The sequence below is a fragment of the Podarcis erhardii genome (assembly GCF_964252035.2).
Source record: "Podarcis erhardii genome assembly, chromosome: 9".
Classification (NCBI taxonomy): Eukaryota; Metazoa; Chordata; class Lepidosauria; order Squamata; family Lacertidae; genus Podarcis; species Podarcis erhardii.
The window spans coordinates 4,432,046-4,455,939 of NC_138512.1; the positions used below are offsets into that span (position 1 = coordinate 4,432,046).

General features: G+C 43.3%; 1 protein-coding gene across 1 annotated transcript in view; it reads left to right on the forward strand.

The window, feature by feature from the left end:
- LOC309349962 (uncharacterized protein) overlaps positions 1-23,894 on the forward strand; it is a 236,711-nt gene that overhangs the window by 211,429 nt on the left and 1,388 nt on the right. The window lies entirely within an intron of this gene.

Here is a 23,894-nt window from a genome sequence, read left to right on the forward strand (position 1 = left end):
GAGTGGTTGCTTAGGCATTGGTTGCGACTATCTGCCCCCACCATGGGGGACAGACTGATATTCTGCACGATGTGAACGTCAGAGTAGGGGAATACACTTGGGGGTAGCATCGGAGCACGGAAGCTGCCCTCAGCCCTCCCCAAATGCAACCAGGAGCTCATTGCTATGGCCCGAGCCCCCTTGACAGAGTGGACAAGCAATAGTTAGCCCCCAATTCCTTTAACGGAATCCCTTGCAGCCACAGCATTAGAGGGGCAGGCACAGCCAATCCATGCCCCTCAACCAACCAAACCATAAACCAATGCCTAACCGTGAACCTTACAAGTTGTGACAATTTGCTACGCAGTAGGCAAAAACCAAATGGCCCCAGCCAATCAGCCAGATGGACAAAATTCCTACCAGGCCCCCGATCCAAAGCAGACGACCCCATGACAGGCATAGCAAGGTCAAAGCGAACAACCCTATTCTAGGGACGGGGGGGACGGGCAATCCGATGCACGGGCGAAAAGAGGAAGCCCTAGCCTCGTGCAAGGAGTTTTAGCATTTCTGGCTATGAGTCAACAAATGGCAACATTAACTTCTTCCCAACAACAAGGGAAGCCCCAGTCGCATCAGTGGCCAACGGTCAATTAGCCCGCTCCCAACTTTGGAGTGTCCTGGCGGCCCCCACCGCAACACGTGCTCTCCGTGAAGGAGAACACGCTTTAACGGAATATCCTTCACATAGGGATGGCGAGAGTGTTCTCCCACCCCTATCACCTGAACCAGTGCCTATCTGCAACCTTACAAGTTGTGACGATTTGCTACGCAGCAGGCAAAACCCAAATGGCAACAGCCAATCAGCCAAGTGGGAAAAAATCCTGCCGTGCCCCTGTCCCAACGACAGATGACACACGGCGGCATAGCAAGGTCAATCGCAAAATGCCCTAAAATTAGGGAGAGGTTCCGAATGCACGAGCCAAAAGAGGAAACTCTGGGACACGTGCATGGGTTTATATAGGTTCCTCAATCCGTTTAGACTGCACCCCATTGGCCAGATTAAACCCAGCAACAAGGAACCTACCAATTGGGGTTTGTGACTGTCCAATAGACCCACCCACAACCAGGAGGTCAGTCTCCAGGTCTCACCACAACACGTGCCTCTTTGAGGGAGGACACGATTTCTCACAGTGTCACCAGATGCCTTTGGGAAGCTAGCAAGCAGGATTCAAGCAGGAGAGCACACAGCCCTTCTGTGGTTTCCAGCAACTGGTATTCAGAAGCATTGCTGGTTCCAACTGTGGAGGCAGAGCCTCTCCTTTATGAATTTGTCCAATCCTCTTTGAAAGCCATCTTGGTTCTTGGCCATAACTGCCTCCTGAGGGAAGGAGTTCCATAGTTTAACTATGAGCTGCATGAAGAAACACTTTCTTTTATCTGTCCTGAATCTTTCAACATTTGGCTTCATTGGCTGTCCACTCTTTGGGTTCTTATTAGTTCAATCTGATTTGTATTTGCTGTTTAAAAAGAAAACTCTTCCATGGAACATGGATTTTTCATTCTCTAACTGTTGAAAGCAGATGGATAAACACTGATAATGAGAATGATATGAATTAAGAGCTGGTGTAGCTGAAACAATGAAGGTGATTTCTTGCAATCTGATGACATCTCTGTGTGTGAATAGCCAGGAACGGACGCTGGAGTCTCAGCCAATTACTTACTTTAAAGGGACAAGATAGATAGTACTTGCCTGGGCAAGATATATTACTGAGCCAGAAAGTTAAGAACAAAAAGCTCTTTTAATCACAGTTACTGTAACAAAACACTTTCTGGGAAACACTGGTGGGTTTTTTTTAAGGATAATGAACGAGTCCTACCGGATTTAAATATTTGAGGAACCTCATAAATCAAAGCGGATTATATATTTGCTTTTCTTCCCATTGTCTCTTCTGTGGAGAATGTAAGTCAAAAGAATCACGAGAGTTTATTGTAACTGTTCTATTACAAATTGCAGTATCTTCAGCTTTGACATTCTATTCGTTCCCTGTACTGGGCAGAAATGTAGTTTCAGAGACTAGCTCTTAACCCGAACCCCCCACCCACCCCCACATAATCTTGTCATTACAACAGCCGGCCTCAGTAGAATCAGCCACACAAACCATGGAGAGTTGGGGAGTTAATTACATCACCTTAGACAATAATTCCCTCTTTGTGGGGTTTGTTATCTCTTTGCACAGTTGGCTTTCTCTTTGTTGATCTGCTATGTCCCATTAATCACAGTTGCATTTGCTCTGTGTCACGCGATTCATCATCCTTTCCTCCAGCAGCAGTTCCCATCCTTCTGGTCTCTGATAAACTACTAATTCAAGCTGGCAGGAGTATCAAACACCATGATGGTTTAGACACATGCAGAAGGCTGATTCCACTGTGCCACCAGCAACCAACTATTCCATGTGATGTAGCTGAGAGTTAAGTGTGAAGCAGAGTCCAAGTTGTCTCCTCATCCAGTAGTACCCTGGGGCAACCTGAGACATTGATTCATTTCTGCAAGGGGGTGAGGGGAATTCTGTGGTATGAGCTGATCAAATGGTGATTTAGAGATGGACTTTCTGAAATGGAGTTTGTTGATTCTTAGTCCAAATGTCTACTCTGTGCAACTCTGGTGGTGCCTCAGTTTATGTGACATTTCTTCCCAGCAGAGCATGGAGGGTCAGGAATGGACTGTGGACTCTCTCCTCTCCCTTCCTATTAACAGATTCTTCTCTCCTTTCCTTTTTTTATTAAACACATAATATTAAAATCAGGCAAGCCATTATTAGAGCGAAATGAGTCTTCAAAAAAGGTTTGAAGGTCATTCTGGTTAGCAGAAACCACAGTTTGCCCAGGTCCAGGCAAACTATGCCTGTGTATAACCATGTAAGGGAGCATACACGTCTGTGAGAGAGGATGGAAAGGGGACAAAACAGCAGGAACAGCAGCAGCAGCAGCTTAGCAAAGCACTACTATGGATGAGTGAATTTCACCTATTTTATTCATTGAGCATTCTGTTGATTCCTTCTGCCTTAGTCCTCTTCTGTCAAATTCTGGAGTATTTCTAAAATCAATTTCAGGATTGGAGTATACATAATTTGCCACAACTTTCAGTTCATTTGTGTCTTTCCTCTATCCCTACATTATTAATCATCCCTAGCTAGTAGGGCCAGTGGTCAGGGACGATGGGCACTGTAGTCCCAAAACAGCAGGAGACCCTGCTTGAGGGCATATGCTGTTAGACTGAAATTCCCATCATGCATGCTACTGGTGATGATACTTGACTAAGTGATAAAGATCTAGCATCCCCTGTGTTAATTACCACTGAGCAACCATGGAGAATTTCCACCATTTGCATTATATGTATTAAATTGTGTTTCTCTTTGGGTGGGGGCGTCAGCCAGATAAAATGACTCCTTGTCTCATGAAACTACTATCCAAAGGGGTGAGGAGTCTGTGTTGGAAGATAGCCTATCAGAATAACTGGAAATTGCTACACTCGCAAGTGGCAGGATCAGAATATGTGAGGCATTGCAGGCCAGCTGCCGGTACAAAATCATTAACCGTTATGGCTATATTTCTGCCATTCATAAGAAAGAGTGAATGACGTCAGTGGAGCATAAACTTTGTAATACAAACAACTGGCTTTGCTTACATTACTTTGCCTTTTGAAAAATAATCTGCTCTGCAGCAACCAAGTTTCCTGAAGGTGGCTGCTTTACAGGGTCAGTTCCCTTGTGGGGATAATGTACCAGAGGCTTATGGCCTTTCTGGGAGATGTTTATTTAAAACATGCATGCCAAGGCCGGGGTCGTAGGCCTCCTCATGGTTGCAAAGGTGAAAACAAAACAAAAAGGAGATTAATTATATTTATTTCCATTTTTCCTACCAAAGGTTAAACTCTTCCTTGGGGGGGGGGCATAATCCATTTTATTCTTCTTTTATACTTGGTTTGTAGAATAACCCAAACTATCCCCAAAACTTCATAAAATAGTACGGGCAGAAGAGGAAGATTTCAGACTCATTTACTTGCCTAAAAGTTTCTGTAAGCTTTTTCTGTCTCCCCCCCACCTTTTCCTTTCTTTCTCCTCTGCTTCAGCTGCCACCTGGCCCCCTTCCACCGGAGCCAGGAAAACAGGCCCCGGGTGCCAAGAGTAGCCTTTGACTGACAGGCAATGAATGTATCAACAGGCAGCAAAAAAACATCCCTTTCCTCTGGAAAATGCAGCTTGCCAACTTTGCTGGAGTTTCAGAGTGGTGGGTAGCCACCATGCCCACCAGGCCTGAGGTAAACAGGTTATTTATTCATTTTTGTACATCCAGACATTGATGTTGAGTTTTCACCCTCTTTTGAAGAAGCAGCCACACTGTCCTCACAAAGCAATTCCATATTTTTTCAGGCTCAGATGCAGAACCTGTTGCCTCTGTGGATTTCCCCCCCCCCTTTTAAAGCTGGCACATAACTTATGCACAGCAGTCCTGGCAAAAATATGTGTTAATTCCCTTTCCCCTCAGAATCACTGTCTCCTCTAAAGCATAAACTGCGCTCTTTTGCAGAATTCTGCCTGCTGTGTTATTTTAAATTGTGAGGATTGGTTACTGTAGATGTGAGGGAAATTGTAGTAATGTAGCTTACGTGGAGAAAAGGTACTACCTCTGCTGATTCCTTTACGGGGGAGGCGGGGGAAGCATGTGGGGTGTCAATCACCAGAACCTAAGACAATTCCTGCTGGATCAGCTCCAAAGCCCATCTACTTCAGCCTTTTCAAAGTGACAGGCCAGATGCTTCTGAAAAGCACGGAAGCCAGGCTTGAAGGCAACATCCCTCCTCTGTTATTGCCCCCACTCACCCACCATATTCAGAAGTTCAGGGTCTCTGAACCTGGCAGTGGATTCCACAGGTCAACCCTGTGCTGTGTGAAGAAGTGCTTTGTATAGTCTCCTTCTGCCCCATTACCATGAGTGGGGCCTCTCTTGACCACCCAGGACTTGTGCTGGAAGGCTTCTGGCTTACTGGCTGATGCCTCACTCAAAGCTCAGCAGGAGAGAGCGAAAGTGGCAGGGTGGTCCGTCCTCCCAGGACAGTTCCACTGAAAACCCTGAGTCTTATGAACCTCAGGCCTTGGGCCTTGCAGCACCACTTGAAAGCTCAGGGATGGTGCTAAGGCAGTGGTGGCGAACCTATGGCAGGTGTGCCAGAGGGGGCACTCAGAACCCTCTCTGTGGGCACAAGCGCCGTCGCCCCTCCCAACTCCCCACAATCCTATGATTTGATGGCTAGCCCACCGGGCTGCACTTCTAAAGCCCGCTTGTGTGAGAGGGAGCAAAATGCCGCCAGGCTTACTGGCAGTTCTACACCGGGGCAAACGTTTGAGCTGAACTCTCTCCCCTCGCCATGGGTAAGTGCCAGATCTTCCCTGCTAGGGGACACACAGTGGGGGGCAAAGGAGGCTGTTTGGTTTTTTTCATAGGATTGTGGGGGGGTTGGAAGGGAACCCGAGGGTCATCTAAGTCCAGCCCCCCTGCAATGCAGGGATCACAACGACAGCATCCATGGCAGGTGGCCATTCAGCTTCTGCTTTGAAATCTCCCAAAGAAGAGTTTCTTGAAGGGAAATTATCAAAACAGCCATGTTGTCATTCCCTTTTTCATGATTTCCCAAACAAGGATAATGTAAACTTTTACCTTTCAATAAAAAATTGTTTGTATCATTGAAAGGTCTGTTATTGTGTTTTTCTCTTAAGACAAAAGATGTTAATGGATGAGTCGTTTTTTCTAAACTAAAACCTCAGTATTCAGGTTAAATTGCTGTGTTGGCACTTTGCGATAAAGAAGTGGGTTTTGGGTTGTAGTTTGGGCACTCGGCCTCTATAAGGTTCGCCATCGCTGTGCTAAGGGCATTGGGTGGAACCTGCCGTTACTCAATCATTTATCTTGCATTGTGTTCAATCGTCTCATGCTTTCAAAATCTGATAAATTAGGAAGCTGCCTTTCTCTGAGTCGGATCATGGCCCAGAACAGTATGTAGTGGGAGGAGATGGGGGAATCATTCAGGCTGGCAAGCACAAACGCTTGCGCTGAAAACACAACTGCCATTGCACTACGTCAAAATCCCCCCAATTGGTGGGTGCAGCTCTGGGGCTTCCCATCCTGTTCCTCCAACAAGCTTCTTTTTTCCAGCTCATTTCCCAACAATCAGTGAGGCAACACTAAAGCCCAGCCTACTCCAGCAGGCAGATGAGAAGGGCTGGCAAAGAGGTGCAAGAAAGGGACATGGTGACTCTGCCCTTTCTCATCAGCGCTACACAACTCAGACTACAAACTGAATTGGTGATCAGTTCAGGCTACATGTGATTGCAGTTGGTCATTATGAGCCATTCATCATCAGTATAACCTTCAAACTTTTTTGAAACAGGTAATCTGCAATAGGATTCGTCTGACATTCATTCCAGCAACATAAGCTGTAATATTCATTCAGGTAGTCATTCAGTTTTGTTTCAAATAATGCCTCAAATTTCAGCAAACCATGCAAAAAACAACAAACCACAACCCACATTTTTGTTGTATTATAAGTAGTTCTTCCTCATATTATGCTCAAATGTAAGTGTCTAGCACCATCTATAGCTACATGGAAAGGCTGAGAAATCTCATTCGTAGAGAATCATCAAAATCTTCTGCAAATAATGTTGTGTATCAAACTAAACCTTATTGCCACTAGATGGGCAAACCCCTGTTTTGCATGTTTCCATTGCAGAGGATTGTTTATTTAGTTTTTCAGAGAAACCTTCATAAATGTTCAGTTGCCAGGGATTCCTCGAGGACTGCCTAGGAATAAAAGTCTTATAAAATAACCTAAAAGCATCTACCAGGCAGATGTCATGAAGAAAGGGGTTCCACAAGCAAGGTACTGAGGAGGAGGAAGACTGCAGAATAAGGCATCCCACAAAAATATTAATCGTCAGTGAAGCTCATGTGGAAGAAAATGCTCCATATGGCATGTTGGGTCCATGCTAAGCAGGAGGAAATGGTGATGGCAATACAATGGTACCTCAGGTTAAGAACTTAATTCCTTCCGGAGGTCCGTTCTTAACCTGAAACTGTTCTTAACCTGAAGCACCACTTTAGCTAGTGGGGCCTCCCACTGCTGCCACACCACCGCCATGCAATTTCTGTTCTCATCCTGAAGCAAAGTTCTTAACCTGAGGTACTATTTCTGGGTTAGCAGTGTCTGTAACCCGAGGTACCACTGTAATGCCTCTGAAATGGGTTTCCACCTCATCAAAAAACAAAATAGGAGCAATCAGGGGAAAGGTAGCAATAATCATGGTGTGTGCTGGTCTCCCTCCCCAGCCCCCAGCCCCCAGCCCCCCCCCCAAAGCTTTGGTACAATTCCTGCTGTGTGGCAGAAATAAGAAAGGGTTGCCCTATCTTTCCACATGTTCCACATGCCAGCAGGCAGCAAAGCAAATACTTCAACAATGAGAGCATTCCCATGTTTCTAACCCCAAATAATAATAATAATAATAATAATAATAATAATAATAATAATAATAATTTTCAAAAGGTTCATCAAGGGTAGCCAGTGGGTGGATCCTATTATTATTATTATTATTATTATTATTATTATTATTATTATTATTACCCCACCTTTTCCCTGATGGGACGCAAGGAGGCTCAATGATCCTATGCATCTTCTCATAATTGTATTTCCATACTAGACTTAATCGGTTGAATTTCTGGCAGCTACACAGCTCTTTAAGGCACAAGAATCCTGTTTTGCAAGCCCACGTGCTAAACCCTGTCCCCGTCCCCCTAAACCACAGCCTAGGCAAGCTTAAACAACTTCACAAAGTTTTCACATTTGTCTTTTGGGAAGGGATATTCTTCACCATTCATGTAAACTTATGGTAGTTGCAAGGCAAAAGCTTCTAGTGCCCACCTGATCTCAGATGAACCCACCACAGGAAAAAATCATGCAGGCTGCTAGGGAAAAAGGAAAGGCAAATTTAGGAGATTTCAAGGACTAGAAAATAAGTCAGATGCAGGAAAAGTACACAGAAAAGGAGGTGTAAATGACAACTTTTTAGGACCCAGGGATGCTTCTTGCCTGATGTGCAGGCAATGCTCTTGTCAATCACACTTCTGCCATCACTCATTGGCTAAAAACACTGACAGGCAGTAGCAGCAGCCAGGGTGGCGCATTTCACAGAAATCCCTTGGAAGGGGGCCTGTGCAGTTTGCTGCATAGCTTTCTTTCTAGGAGAGCTAGACACCTGCTTTGAAAATGAAATGCTGGGAACACAAAGAATGCCGTTGTGTGTGCCTGCCACCCTACCAGTCTCCCCCTCCCCTTCTCGCTCTCATACCACAGCCATGGCTGTTGCGCAGCCTACCTTCCCTTTGGCTTCCTATCCGACTTCATGCAAATCCAGGATTGTGAGGAGGCACCACACACTCTCTCGCATTTTTATGACATAGAGCAGGGGTCAGCAAACTTTTTCAGCAGGTCACTGTCCCTCAGACCTTGTGGGGGGCTGGACTATATTTTGAAAAAATCATAATAATGAACAAATTCCTCTGCCCCACAAATAACCCAGAGGTGCATTTTAAATAAAAGCACACATTATACTCATGTAAAAACATGCAGATTCCTGGACTGTCCACGGGCCGGATTGAGAAGGCGAATGGGCCTGATCCAGTCCCCGGGCCTTAGTTTGCCTATCCATGACATAGAGAGAAAACTTTGAAGTTCTCAATTAAAAACAGGCGTGGTGTGGATATGGCGTGGTGTGGATATGACTAGCGTGTGGCAGTAACATGCACCATGTCATTAGTACAGCTCTTTAATTATGGACACTTTGGAATAATAAAAACAAGGAAGAACCTTCTTTTAAAGATTTTCCATGTGAGCTTTGTAATAAAGCCCACTAGAGGGCAGACCAGGCTCAGAAAAATATAAGGTTGCAAATTCCACTAGCTAAGAGAACTCGTAAGAGTTTGGCGGCACCTCCTCTCAAATTATATAGGACTGTAGCATATATGTAATTGTTTAAATATTATTATTCTTTGTTAATTTTTCCTTGAGCTTTTATAAACTAAACGTTTAAAGTGAAAGCTATGGAAAATCAGTGTAGTACTGTATGGATCAGATTTTATGTTTTTGTTTTAAATACAAAATATTCTTTTGGATGGTTTGTACTATGTATAGTATGTCACAGGGTGGGGGGGGGGCTGGGAAGGTGAGCAGAGGAACCAGAAGTGCTTTTGCACAAGTGGAATTTTGTTGCACAAGTGAGCAGGTATCATTGTATGTCACCCAAAGTGCAGAAGCACTTGGAACAAACAAATGAATCCATATTAGATTCCACACTGTGCATTGAACCAGAGTAGAAACTCCCTTGTGAAAATGTTTTTCCCCTCCAACCCAACTAATATTAGCTGTGAAGAAATCCCCTTGACAATAATGGGACTTTAGCTAGTTGTGACTCAGGACCAAACTGGACATGAAGAGAAAGCAACATTTGCTATTCTTCCCATTTATATCTAAAATAGAGGGTGAAAATTCTTCTTTTTTAAAAAATGAAAGGGGTACCCAAAGCATCAGTTTCTTTCCTGACTCATGTTTGCCAGCATGCAGTGCTGTCTCTGTTGAACTCCCATTTGGTTTCCAACAAAAACTACATTATTCATCCCGTTCTCTGCTGTGGTGGAATTTACATGATTAACTGCATTAATTAATTGCATTATTTTTATGTCATTCCACACCATTCATTTCAGTGCAAAGGGAACCTAATGCAAATCTGGGAGGTGTCATGAAATATCACCTGAAAGCCGCAACGGTGAATACTGACTATATTCCCTGGATTGGTTTCCATTCCAGACATGAGGTGAATAAGCAAATACCAGCCATTTCTGTTCCTGTTTCTGTTGGAAACTGACATCCCTGCTCACTCCTTCACATGCCAATACCGGGTGAGAGTCAGGCTGGGGGGGGGAAGACCCAAAACCACTGAGCATGAGGGGCCAAGGCAGGTGGAGCAACACCTGAGACAAACAGCAAAATGGTGCCTCCTGCCCAGGGCCGGATTTTGCTTTGATGCGGCCCTAAGCCTCAATAATGGGGCCCTTTATATGTCCAGCTGTCCTTTGTCAACAACAAATTGTTGCTGTTTTTTTGTGTTGAGTACATGCTATATGGTAATTTATGGACCTAATAGATATCTAAAGCCATTTGCACATAACAAAATATGTATTTTATCAAAGTAATTCTTGAACTGAAATACAATTACGAAGAAGTATATTAATAGTGAAAAATTTGGGGGGGGGGGTCCCCAAGAGAGTGAGGCCCTAAGCTATAGCTTGTTTAGCTTATACATAAATCTGACACTGCTCCTGCCTCACCAGGCAGATCTACATCAGGAACAAGAGAGGAATCACAGAACTGTAGGGTTGGAGCCCCCCCCCCCCGGCTCATCTAGTCCAACCTTCTGCAATGCAGGAAACTCAACTGAAGTATCCAACTAAAGATCTGCTTGAAAACCTCCAACGAAGGAGAGCCCACTCCAAGAGAGTTTGTTCCATGTTGAACAGTTCTTACCATCAGAAAGTTCTTCCTGATGTTTAATCGTAACCGCCTTTCTTGTAACCACTTGTTCGGGTCCTGTCCTCTGGAGCAGGAGAAAAGAACCTTCCATGTCACAGCCCTTTAGACATTTAAAGACAGTCATCGCAAAGGCCTACATGGAGATCTCCTGCCCCTGTGGATCTTGCCACCCAAGGCAGTTGTTTTACCTTGTCTCATGGGCACTGCCAGATTTATGTATAAGCTAAACGAGCTGTAGCTTAGGGCCCCACTCTCTTGGGGCCCCCCAAAAAAATTAAAGGGAAAAAACTGGATGAGCATTTCCAAAATAGAAGATAAAAAACAAATAAAAGAAAACCTACATACAGCGTTTTGTGTTCTGTAGGCTCCTATGATGTAAAGGCAGTCTTTGCAGGAAGACCACTGCATGTATCCTTCTTAAATTTGGCAGAATTTATTCCCTCAGAAAGGTCTACCAAGCCCAAAAAGGTCTTTAAATTCAGCCCAGAGTTTAACAAGTTATAGATATTTTCTGACAGGCTAAATGAAGATCCAAACAAAGTGTTTTAGATGGTGTAACCCACTAATATGCTGTCGGTTTCACTTGCTGTCAGTCATTTCCAAAACCAACTCATGCTGCTGGCGATTACTTATAATAGCCTATAGGGCTTGGGACCCAGGTGTCTAGAAGAAACCCTACAGCATTTCAGTTTGTCTCTGTACTGAGATTATCCACAGGTGCTTTCCTCTTGGTGCTCCTGCGTGCATCAAGATCTGAACCAGCAGCTGGTACTTTCAGGAGGCTGGAGGAGAGACTGACCATCGTTGCCCTTCCCAATATTTGCCCTTTGTGACTGTCAGTCTCCTCTGGAGTAAGAACATAGGAGCCAGCTGCATGTCACCTACGCCTCTCTGCTGAACTGTATTTAACTGTATTTAAATGTATTTATATCTCTGCTTTAAGTCATTTACATAATGTCTTCTTCTGTATATTATTACAAAGGTATGTCTTAATTATGCATTCTCAACTTATTTTTCATTTTCATTTTCCTTATTCTACTTGTTAATTCAGTGCAATTCTGTTACAATTGATTTTGACAGCTTGATGACTAAGCTCAGTAGCGATGAAACATCTGATTACCGGAATGACGTCTGAGCACTGAACCACTGGTATATCACAAGTGGACTCCTTATTACTGCATTTGCAATTGTTCAAGATAAAATCTATTTGGAAAGAGAATAAATGAGCACTGAACCACAATTACAAGTGAGCTCTTTATTTACTGTGTTTGCTAGTGTTTAAGATAAAACCTATTTGGGGAGGAAACTACTTTTGCCATTTTTATGGACGTTTATTGTTTGTTTACAGATAGTTGCCTTGGTGATGTTATATTGTGTCAATTGAACTGTATCTAAGTCAGGCTCCTTGGAGAGCAACAAGGCTAGGACCAGAAACTTTGTTAAGTTAACTTGTTTTTGCTTTGAATTTATGTCTTTAGATTGTGGGGGGTTTTTTTTGGTCATATTGAATTCCTTCTGTGTTTGTGTTGGTTAATTGTTGTCATTTTTATTTTTATTTACTGACATGCTCTGTATTTCGTATATTTGTATCCTGATGTTTCGAATGTTTGCTGTAATATTCTCTGGGCACAGCTCCTTGTGGAAAAGTGGCACATAAGTCAATCGGTCAGTCTCCGGCCTTCAGAATTGAGACAAGCAATGGTCTGGGTTAATTGCATCTTTATAAATTCATACTGTATCAAGAGTGGTAAAGAGATCAAGTACAACCCTGGAAGAACTGCCCATCGCAGCACATTCAAACAAGAGAAAGTCTCTCTCTGACTTTCAGCCAATGTGTCATAGCAATGGAGAGGGGAGGAGGAGGAGGAAGGGAGGAGAAGGTCCTCTTCTCTCTCCATATTCCAGGGAAGAGGGAAGGAGGGGAAAGACTGGGGGGGGGGTAGTTAGAGCCTTTGGACATGCAGAAAAGCAGCAGAAAGCCGGGGTTCCACTCCAGCTTGGTTTTCTATCTGAACTGCAGAAGAATTTAGTGGTTTCCAAAGATTGCTGTTTGGAGCCTGGAGTTTGCACCCAATCCTGGCTCAAGGACTTGGCTGGCATCTCTAGAAGATCCTATTAAACCATGATGTAGCTTTTTCAGATGCTTCTCTTACAGAGCACGGGGAGTCAAATAGTAGCTTAAAGGGTTGTCGTTTGATCAAAAGAGAAACACAGAATGCCATTTGGTGAATGGATGAAGATTTGCCTTGAGCATCTTTTCATTATCAGTAGAACTTTGATCTGATCTTTATGCTATATTGCATGTAATGAAAATAGCACTTGTTCTCTTCCTGCTTCTAATTACCTTCAACAGCTACAGATGAGCACTTCTGGTTATCAAAGAGTTTTGTGTTATGAAAATAATTGATTTATGCCTGATGGTATGAATGAATGAATGAATGAATGAATGAATGAATGAATACTAGTATCAAAAAAGGGCTGGAACTGACACAAAATCCCACTTACACTATATAAAAGAATATACCGTAAGTTTCACCAGCCCACCCCCCATCTCCCCCCTCTCTTCTTCCCCAACCTTATACTGTATACAACACTAATGTCTCATATCAAATGTAGCTGATCTATAGAAAAGACTTTACAACCTGAAAAAGAGACAATGTACATAGTTTTGTAAAGTAAGAAAATCTTTATTAAAAACTATTTAAGGGGGGGGGGGGGGCTAGAGCTACCAGAAGTATGTTAAGCCAATGATGATGGATGCACTTTAATAAAAAAAAATCACTGATAGAGTTGTGCAAGAAAAGTGCAAATGTAACTTAACTTATGTGGTGAAATTAAAGCACAAGTTGATTCCAAATGGGAGTGAATTTTTATTTTATTTTTCTCTGGTGCCATAATGCTTGAGGACACATTCACTTAGAGATAGTGGTCTCAGCCCCATGAAAATTCAGCCCCACCAATCCCTAGTAAAACTGCTGAGGAAAACACTACTGGTACGTACATTAACAGTTTGACGGCAGGTTCTCACAAAAGCTATTGTAGAAACCATTCTGAATCCCACATACCAAACTTACTCCCCCCCCCCCCGAAACCACATGCTCACACTGTTTGTTCCCTTCAGCCTCAGAACAATTATTTGTAGTGTGTTGTAAAGCTCACAAGCTTGGTTAAGCAGAGGTGTGTGGTCTTCCAAAGTATATTCCCAAGATATAAATTCCCTCCTCAAAGAAAATCCCATTTATCACCACAATGGTTTCACCTCATTTGAAGCCAAGTTATTGTCACCCTTAAAATAATGTGCCCCGACAGGAGAAATGAAATTCATGTGTGAAGTTATACAGTCATCACACTCTGGAGTCAAAATATAGACTGTGGTATCAAAACAAAAAGCAGATTTAAACATAACGAAACACCCTGTTTCCTGTGTACATATCGTAGGTGGTATTTTCCTGGTACCACAATCTTTGGTTTTATAGCAGCACATAAGCATTTAGATCATCTACATTTGAAATAACACATTGCCCGTGCCTCACTGCCTTTAATGGGGAGCCGTCCACGCTTCAGAGCTACCTTGGTATGGCGAGCAAAGTTTTCAGCTAAATGGAGACACGTGCTGTTCCTTGCACATGCAGTTAATAGGGAATAACTGTTTAAACGTTTGGTTATCCTCTGGTGCACATGTTAGATTTCAGGTGTCATGAATGTGTGCTAAATCTTGCCCCATTAAGTTTAGCTAGTAGCAACTAATATCTGCACCACCTCCAGGGTCTCTTAAATCTCTCCATCATTCTCAATGCATCCATGAAAGGTGCTCCAGATCAAGGATGGGTTAAATTAATGAGGTTGAGATTGAAAATAATCCCTGGTCAGACCACTAACGTACTGAGAAACGGAGCGATTTGTAAGTAGTTTTTATATTTTTTTAATAATAAAAAAAGCAAGAAGTCGTGTTTTCATTGGAGGACTGCATTCGATCCAGTGATGGCATTGGAGAGAATCTATGAAGAAATTCTCTGGTGTGGGCACCATTGAAATGAATGGAAAGCATCACGCAACAGCTTCTGTTCAGTGGGACTGCAGAATTGTACACTTCAGATCATAGCAGGCTGCCATTTTAGATTTCACTGTGGCTGGGAGAAGAGAGATTTCAGTCTGAGGGACAAGTTTGCCAGCAAAGTTTAAAGGTTAAGGTCTGCTTGGCAATATGGGCAGCGACAGTTTTAGGCATGTCCGATATGTGCACAACTGCGCATACAGTGTGTGCATTGCACTGAACCCAGAAGTACCCTAAAAACATCACCAAAAGGTCACCAAAAGGAGTGGAACAGGGAAGGGGCAGAACAGGACAGGGCCACCTTACATCAGCCTTGCTGACACGGACGGGGGTCTGGAATGAAACTCCACACGCAATTCAGTCACTGCCTGTAGTCAAAATTAAATTGAAAGAAAGCACAAGCTTCTGAATCCACTAGATGTGGTTAGCCTTGGAAGCATGGCTCAAATGGCTAAGGAAGAGACACGAGGAAATGGCCGTTGCAAGAGACATTGTCAGGATTTGGGGGAAAAGAGATTTCTACTCATCGCTCTCTTTTTCACTTGTTATGGGACAAAGGAGCTGCAGCAAAGTGCGGTGACAGTAACAGACCCTCCAAGTGTCCCTATTTTCCAGGGACAGTCCTGGATTTACAGAAGTCATTCCGGTTTCTGATTTGATCCCGGAATGTCCCACTTTTCCTTAGGATGTTCCTATTTTCATCAGATCAATGTTGGAGGGTATGGAGTTATGCAACCCACAAGCCCAGGAGATAAGTAACTACAGTCATACCTCGGGTTGAAGTTGCTTCAGGTTGAGCACTTTCAGGTTGCGCTCCACGGTGATCCGGAAGTAACGGAATGTGTTACTTCTGGGTTTTGCCACTTGCGCATGCGCAGATGGTCAAAATGACATCACACGCATGCACGGAAGCTGCGAATCGCGACCCGCAGAGACGCGGGTTGTGTTTACTTCAGGATGCGAACGGGCTCTGGAATGGATCCCTTTCGTATCCAGAGGTACCACTGTATGCCACCTATAGAAGACATCTGAAGACAGCCCTGTATAGGGAGGTTTAAAAATGTTCAGTGCTTTATCATGTTTTCATATATGTTGGAAACTGCCCAGAGTGGCTGGGGCAACCCAGTCAGCTGGACAGTGTATTATTATTAATAATAATAATAATAATAATAATAATAATAATAATTGAATAGGATGTCCCTATTTTCATTGGAGAAATGTTGGAGGTATACAGTAAAGCAGATCTGCACCACCTGTGTCACACCAAGCCATATGCAGGCCTACTACGGAGGGTGATCCACCAAGAGCTCAATAAATATTTTCCCCCTCTCCTCACTCAGATTACAAGCACCTGGTGGGCTCATCATACACGCTGGTGGGCTGCATTAAGCTTGGTGACGCACAAGTTTTGTAGACCTGCTTTTTTATTGAAAAGAGAGAGAGAAAAGACTTGTCCACATCAGAGGTGAGGGAAAGAGAAACATGGTTGCCTGAGCCTCATGTAATATACAAAACTGTCAAATCACAAGAAGAACAGACAAAGAGCAAACTGTGTGTTGTACTGAATGCAATCACAGACAGCAAAACCCCAATCAAGGAAAGGATCCGGTGATGATGGTTCACAGACACTAAAAAGCCATCATCTTACTGTCTGGTAGCAGTTAGGAAAGCAAACAAAACACAGAGATGTGTAAATAGAGGATGGGAGTAACAATCAAAGAAGATCATTATGTCATTGTTCCAAAGGCTGATACGACCACACCAGTAGAAAAGCACTCTGAGCATTATATAACAGGCGGGATGATGTAAACTGGGATGGTGTCAGGAGGGAGACAGGGAAAAGGGGGGTGGGGAAAACCCATTCTGGACTTCCATGCAGGTGGTTTCAGAGTCAGGAGCTAGAGAACAGAGACAAAGATGGGGATGTTACGGGTAGGTAGCCGTGTTGGTCTGCCGTAATCAAAACAAAATAAAAAAATTCCTTCCAGTAGCGCCTTAGAGACCAACTAAGTTTGTTGTTGGTATGAACTTTTGTGTGCATGCACACTTCTTCAGATACACTGAAACAGAGGTCACCAGACCTTTATATATAGTGAGAGGGTGGGGAGGGGTATTACTCAGAAGGGGGGTGGGAATGGGTGATTGGCTGATAGGTGTGGTAAACCTGTTGACGACTGTTAACGCCTGCAATTGGTCTTACAGGAAAAAGCAAGGGGTGAGATGGTGCATGCACATGAAAGCTCATACCAACAACAAACTTAGTTGGTCTCTAAGGTGCTACTTAGGGGTGCGGGTGGCACTGTGGGTTAAACCACAGAGCCTAGGACTTGCTGATCAGAAGGTCAGCAGTTCGATTCCCCACGATGGGGTGAGCTCCCGTTGCTCAGTCCCTGCTCCTGCCAACCTAGCAGTTCGAAAGCACATCAAAATGCAAGTAGGTAAATAGGTACCGCTCCGGCGGGAAAGTAAACGGCGTTTCCATGCGCTGCTCTGGTTCACCAGAAGCGGCTTAGTCATGCTGGCCACATGACCTGGAAGCTGTACGCCGGCTCCCTCGGCCAATAAAGCGAGATGAGCGCCGCAACCCCAGCATCGGCCACGACTGGACCTAATGGTCAGGGGTCCCTTTACCTTTAAGGTGCTACTGGAAGGAATTTTTTTATTTTGTTTCAAAGATGCGGATGGTATCTGAAGAAGTGTGCATGCACACGAAAGCTTATACCTAAAACAAGTCACTTGGTCTCTAAGGTGCTACTTTATAATCTTCAAATTCTTTTGGAAGGATTCTGTTAAAGACGTTCTTAGATCATATAACTTCTTTGAAGACATGGTTCTTTTACGGGAGATTTTAGGTTTTTAAGAAGAGTCTTTTAAACTATCTTTTTAAAGAATTGTTTCAATTTATTTTGATTACAGCAGACCAACACGGCTACCTACTTGAATAAAGATGGGGATGGCATTTAGCAAAATTATAGATAAATACCTGCCATACAGAAGGTAAATGGTCTGCTATATGATTGGGGCTTTGATGGGCAACACCTCTTCTAGTCTGCTTAAAGGACTAGACTGCCCTGATTTACTAGATTTATATTATTAACATTGGGCTGACAAACTGTTGCAACATGAATTGCTCCAGCAACCGGCCACACCTCCTTTGAGGATACTGTTGAGCTATTCCATAGCTCCTTTCCAATAAACATTCTGCCTGCCGTCACTGAGCATGCTCAGTTCTCCTTGGGTGTTGCCTCTTGGGTTTTCTGTATTTGTATACTTCAAATTTATTATCTTTTATACCTACATCAACTGGCTTTCATTTGTGTCGAACCAATGGGTGGAAATTGCAGGGAAACAGATCTCAGATCAACATTATGAGAAATTTCTCAATGCTATAAGCTGCTTGAGAGAAGAACATAAACTGCCCTGGACTGGAGCGAGATGTCCTTCACTGGATGTATTTGCATTCATCTGACAGGGAGGCTGCAGCTTCATCCTGCACTGCAGATCCTGCGCTGGACGGGGGGTTGGGGGGTTGGGCTGGATGACCTACAAGGTCCTTCCTTCCTAGTTTTACAAAAAGGCATTCAAAGAGTAGCTGTTGACTACGTAGACACATGAAGGGACAACACTTGATTTCTCCAAGTTTGTTACTGTCAACCTGAGCTCAGTTATGGAACTCATTCACTCACAAGGTATGGATCCTTTCTCTGGCTATTTGAAATTCTTATGGGAATCCCACAAAAGATTCTCGGGTGTCACGTGAAATTGCTAACAATGTGGATTTTCCCAGCATCTCTAACTCATCTGGCTTCGTGTCCATTCATATTTTCCAAACTGTCCAGAATTTTATCTGCAGGCACTGCAAACGTTTGACACAGAGAGCCCAAATATTCAGTCAAGTGAAGAAGAAGAAAAAATTGCAAGAGCTAATTGCTGGGAACATATGTGAAAGGCCAATGATAAACTGTAAAGCCCTTTCTTCGACCAAACTCTATTACTGTGTAAATATGAAAGCTGAACATATTTGGGATACTTGCCAGCTCTACCTAGTTGTGAAAAGGAGCCTTTATGGCTGAAAACAAATTTTCCTTACTCTGGAGTTCAAGAAAGGACTTCCATAAGTATGATGAAGCTGCAGATATAAAGGAAAAGAAAACTTCATATCATTCTCCTTTACAAAAGTATTTAATGGTTTATTTAACAAGAACATATATTATAGTCCAACAATATATGAAATGTAGATACAAATATTACAAACAAACAAAAATGTTTCTGCATCTTAGATGGAGTGCCAAGTCGACACCTCTCATGTATTTTCTAACAACAACAACAACCCTTTTTATCTGAAGAACAGATTTTTCCATTATGGGTGCATATTTTTTATAATAAATATGCATTTGAGCATGAAATGCATTTCAATCAGTGCAGCTCTACCAATCCTACATACATTTAATGGCCCTACCTGTGTTTTGCCTTCTTGAATTTATCTTCCTCAAAACAGAGTTCCCTAAATTCTCTCTCCCCCTCCCAATTTACAGGCAGCATAATTAAAAAGGGGATTTTGCCAAATATTCCAGGGAAGGGAAAGGCAGAATTCTCTAACCATTGCAGGGTGGGAAGCAGGCAGGTGTGGTCAGGGGGAGAAAAGATTGACAACAAAATGCCCCCCCCAAAAAAGTGGATTGCAGCTACTGCCATGTGTACAAGGCTTTGCAAACCAGCAGTGGGAGCACGTTGGATGCAGAGTATATGGAAGTGTTTACACGGCCTGTGAAGCGAAAAGTCTCCCTGGTTTCTGCAAATAATTCTATAGATGCCTTTGGAGAAAAGTGCCCACCCCCCTCTCAGCCTCAGTGTTCCCATCTGCATTTTTATTTTTATTTTTTGATGGGGAAAATTAATAATATTGGCTTGTGTGTGAAGACCCCCAAAACCACCCCCCCAAAAAGTAAAGACACAATAGACAGGATTTAGTTCAAGGTTTTTGGCATTAATTTTGGCCACAACTTTATTGATTACAGCATGTGAGTGGTTGCTTGGGCATTGGTTCCAGACTACCTGAACCTTCACTGCGGCAGGAACAGGACTGAGACTGGGCACCACCATAAGTCAGTAAGGGGAAGCATCCTGGGGGAGCGAGAAGCTGGCTTTGATCTCACAGCTCACCCCAGATGCTCCCAGGGGCTCTGGCGTGGCCCTGGTCCCTTGACAGGGTTTGGATAAAAACAAGGCGAGCCCCTGGATTCCTTTAACGGAATTCCCTAGCAGCAACAGCAATGGAGGGGCAGGCACAGCCAACCCATAATCCCCTCCACCAAAGAATGAACCAATGCCTAACCGCCAACCTTACAAAGTTGTGACGATTTGCTACACGGTAGGCAAAAAACCAAATGGCACCAGCCAATCAGCCAAGTGGCAATATTCCTACCAGGCCCCTGCTCCAAAAACAGACCCCTAGACAGGCATTGCAAGGCCAAAAGAACCAACCTAAATACAGTGGTACCTTGGGTTACAGACTCCGTTAACCCAGAAATAGTACCTCGGGTTAAGAACTTTACTTCAGGATGAGAACAGAAATCGTGCTCCGGCAGCGGGAGGTCCCATCAGGTTAAGAACAGTTTCAGGTTAAGAACGGACCTCCAGAACAAATTAAGTTCTTAACCCGAGGTACCACTGTATAGGGAGAGGAGGGCGGGTGATCCGCTGCAACGTGCAGCAGCTTAAATAGCCCCTCAGCAGCCAATAGCCATCCCAGCCAGCCAAATTTCTGCCCCAGCAACTGAGGGGCAACCAATGGGGTGTTGTGGCTATCCAAACGGTCCCGCCCCACAACAGGGAGGCAGTTTACACCGCAACAGGTGCCCTCCACAATGGAGGACACGGTTTACCTTACAGGGTTATAGCAGGCATTACAACTAATGTGAAGCATTATTTGTTTATTTATGTCTACTCCCAAAACTCTTGAAATGAGGACAAAATGGGATAGGTCTTATCAGAGGTCTTTTAGACCCCAGATGATCCCCTAAACAGTTCTGTCCCTGTGCAACATACAACAATCCTTTTTACAGAGTGTGTGTGTGTGTGTGTGTGTGTGTGTGTGTTTTCAATTGAAATCACTGTTGAACACATTTCATTTTTTTAAAAAGACCCTAATATCAACTTTGCAAAGTTCCATTTGCAAGTATATGGGGGTTAAAATCTACTTTTCTAATTCGGGCATGGCATATCAAATGCAGCCAAATTTGTCTCAAAGAATGCAATGACACCAATGATTAAATGCATTGTCCCGCCCATTAGAGCTTCCCTTCCCTCAAAGTAGTGTATTAAGGCATTTTATTAATGGCTTTTCGCTGCGATTCCATTCATTAACAATAATGGGGATGCCAAAAGTTGTACAACACTTCCTCCAAAGAATTTGCGGGAGTGGAGGTTATTCAAGAACTCATTTATCAGTAATAAGTGCTCTGAAGTGAAGGGAAGCAATGCAGCCAGCAGAGAGCCCGTGAGGGGCTTATGGCACAGCTGTGTGGAGATGATTCTCTTGACTTGTGTGGCATGAGGCTTAAACAGTATAAAGGGTAGGAAGTGAGGTGGAACTGGAATTCAGAAGGAGCAGGGTTTCTGCGCACCGAGAGCTCGGTGGAGAAACAGCTGAGTACATAAAACCTCATAAAGAAAACCAAAACAGAGATATTCCCCATTGTGACTGTTTAGTCTTTCTGCAGAGACTCATGAGGTCCAGGCCATTATCTATTTTTAATATCATTTGACCTGAAACAATTTATGCTACCATCTGGAATATGTGAGGGACTCTGTGCTGCAGACTTAATAGCCACAGTGAAATAAAAGGAGGCAGACAGAAAATGTTTGAACATTATTCAGCAAATGGCCCTGGGGTGGGGTTCTTCCAAGAGTTTAAGCAGTGGAACGAAGTATTCAGCAACAGATGCAATGTGTGAAAATAGAGTTGTATCTGGGATAATATTGGTATTTCCCCCTCTTTCTTGTCATTTCAAGCTTCCCATCGGGAACACTTTGAGACCCGTTGCTCGTTTGCCTTTCTTTCCTTTTATAAAAATTGGAATTTAAAGGAGACTACTTCAAAACAAACAGGAAAAAAGTGAGGGCTGAAAACAGAAACTTAAAAGACTATTTTATTGACTATATTACTGAATATATTAGGATGTTGAAGCCACATCCCTGTGACATTCTCCATAACACTCATAAATTTAAATATATATCTATATCATCTATATCTCTATCTCTATCATCTATCTATATATATATATATCAATCATCTATCTATCATCTATCTAATTTATTTATTTATTTAAAAGTTGTCCCACCTCTCTCTCCAAAGCGATACACAGTGGCTAGCAAACAGCAACACACACAAAAATAAAAACAATCCTAATCCCTAACCACCCAAGATAGACTCAAACTTAATAATATATTTAACTAATAATTTTGTCTTTGATTATCTAGAATTAGAGTATGGTAAAGTTGAGAGGGACCTCGAGGGTCATCTAGTCCAACCTCCTGCAATGAAGGAAACTCAGCTAATGCATCCATGGCAGATGGCCAACACTGCCAGAAAGTTCTTCTTGATGTTTAGTGGGAATCTCCTTTCTTGTTTGACAGACTTCTAGCACAAAGCAGACCTACACACTTTCAAATGTCACCAACAAAAGAACAAAACCCGGTTGAGCTGAATGCAATTCCCCAATTTATTTCATCATGTCCTCAAGCAGAGCTCGAAGTACCCATTCAAAGTTTTACTCCACCGCCATTACAACTTATTAACAGGTTCAAGTAGGTTACAAAAAAACCAAAATACACTTACCATGAAAGTCCGAACCCACTCTGTGGTCACCAAAGGCCTGCCAAAACATATATTATATGTACTCCTTCCAGAAGATACAGAGACTTGGCCTCAAGCAAAACTCCAGGAAGGAAAAGTAGCTCATCTACCGAAGATCTTGCCACAAGGATCAAGACAAATATTAGCAGCTATGTCAGCTACACAATCATGCCTCTCTTGTATCAACTGTACTGATAAGCCAAACATCCCTTTGGCCCTAGTATTAAAATTAGCAGCACAATCAAGCTACCATGCAGTAGTGGTGGTAGGAGAGCTGAAAAAAATTCAGAAGAGCTGAAAAAACTCTGCCCCTTTGGTTTCAGATAGTACATGGGTAGACGAGTGCAAAAAGCCCAGGGCACAAATTTTCACAGCCCTCTAGTGGCTATGGTGGCTCATTTACCAGAAGTAATGTATTTAGCATTAACTCTGTAAGTGTAAACTCGATTGTGACCAAACTTAGCCTCTTGGTGTATATTGTGTTCTGGGAATCTTAGTTTGGTCAGATCAAACAAAGCCTTTTTTTCAAGACAGATGCAGATCCATAAGCTCTCCAGCGCTTCAAAACTGAGGGTGAGGGTGGCAACACGGCATTTATGATTGGTGTCCCATCTCGCTCCCTCGGGTCCTCATACATTAAATCTTATGTCTGGTTAGTTTCATTTTGCTTGCCGGAAGCCAGTTGGCACGGAAGACACTGGGAAACACTGAAACAACAGGGGCTGCATTCATTATTGGTTGGATGAGAAAGAGAGACACAGTTGCTGGTCAGCCAATGATGATGCCGTAACCTATGGAGGCCGTAGTGGCATTATATGGATGTTGACCAGGAAAGATGAAAGAATGAACCAAGGCAGGAGACTCAGGATAAAAGATGGCAAGTGATCACTTTTGCACCGTGAGTGTTGGGGAAGGCCGCTCCCTCCTCAGGCTAATTCCACCTGGCCTAGGGGGCGGGGCTCACACTCACATCCGCTACAGTTTTAAGGACACTGGTGATGTTGCAGCAAATGTTAAAAATGTTTTTATATATTTTAAAGTGTTTTAAAGGTGTTTTTACTTTTTACTTTGTTGTACCACCGTGAACAGTGGTTTTTATCTATGTATTTTTATTTTGTTCCGTTTTATTGTGGTTTGGGGTGGGGATTGGTTTTGTTTAGGTATAATTGTTCTTGGTTTGTTTTGTTTTTATGTTTTGTAAATGGAGGCGAGTATGAGGCTTGGGATTCCTACTGTGTAGGGGCGAGGGAGGTATGGTGGTGGGGGCAGATGTTATAGGTGAAGGGGATTGAGATACAGATATGCTCGTACCCCTTCCAATCTGCGCCCCATCCCAAGGGACGAGGGTAGGGTGAGCAAGGATTACTCAC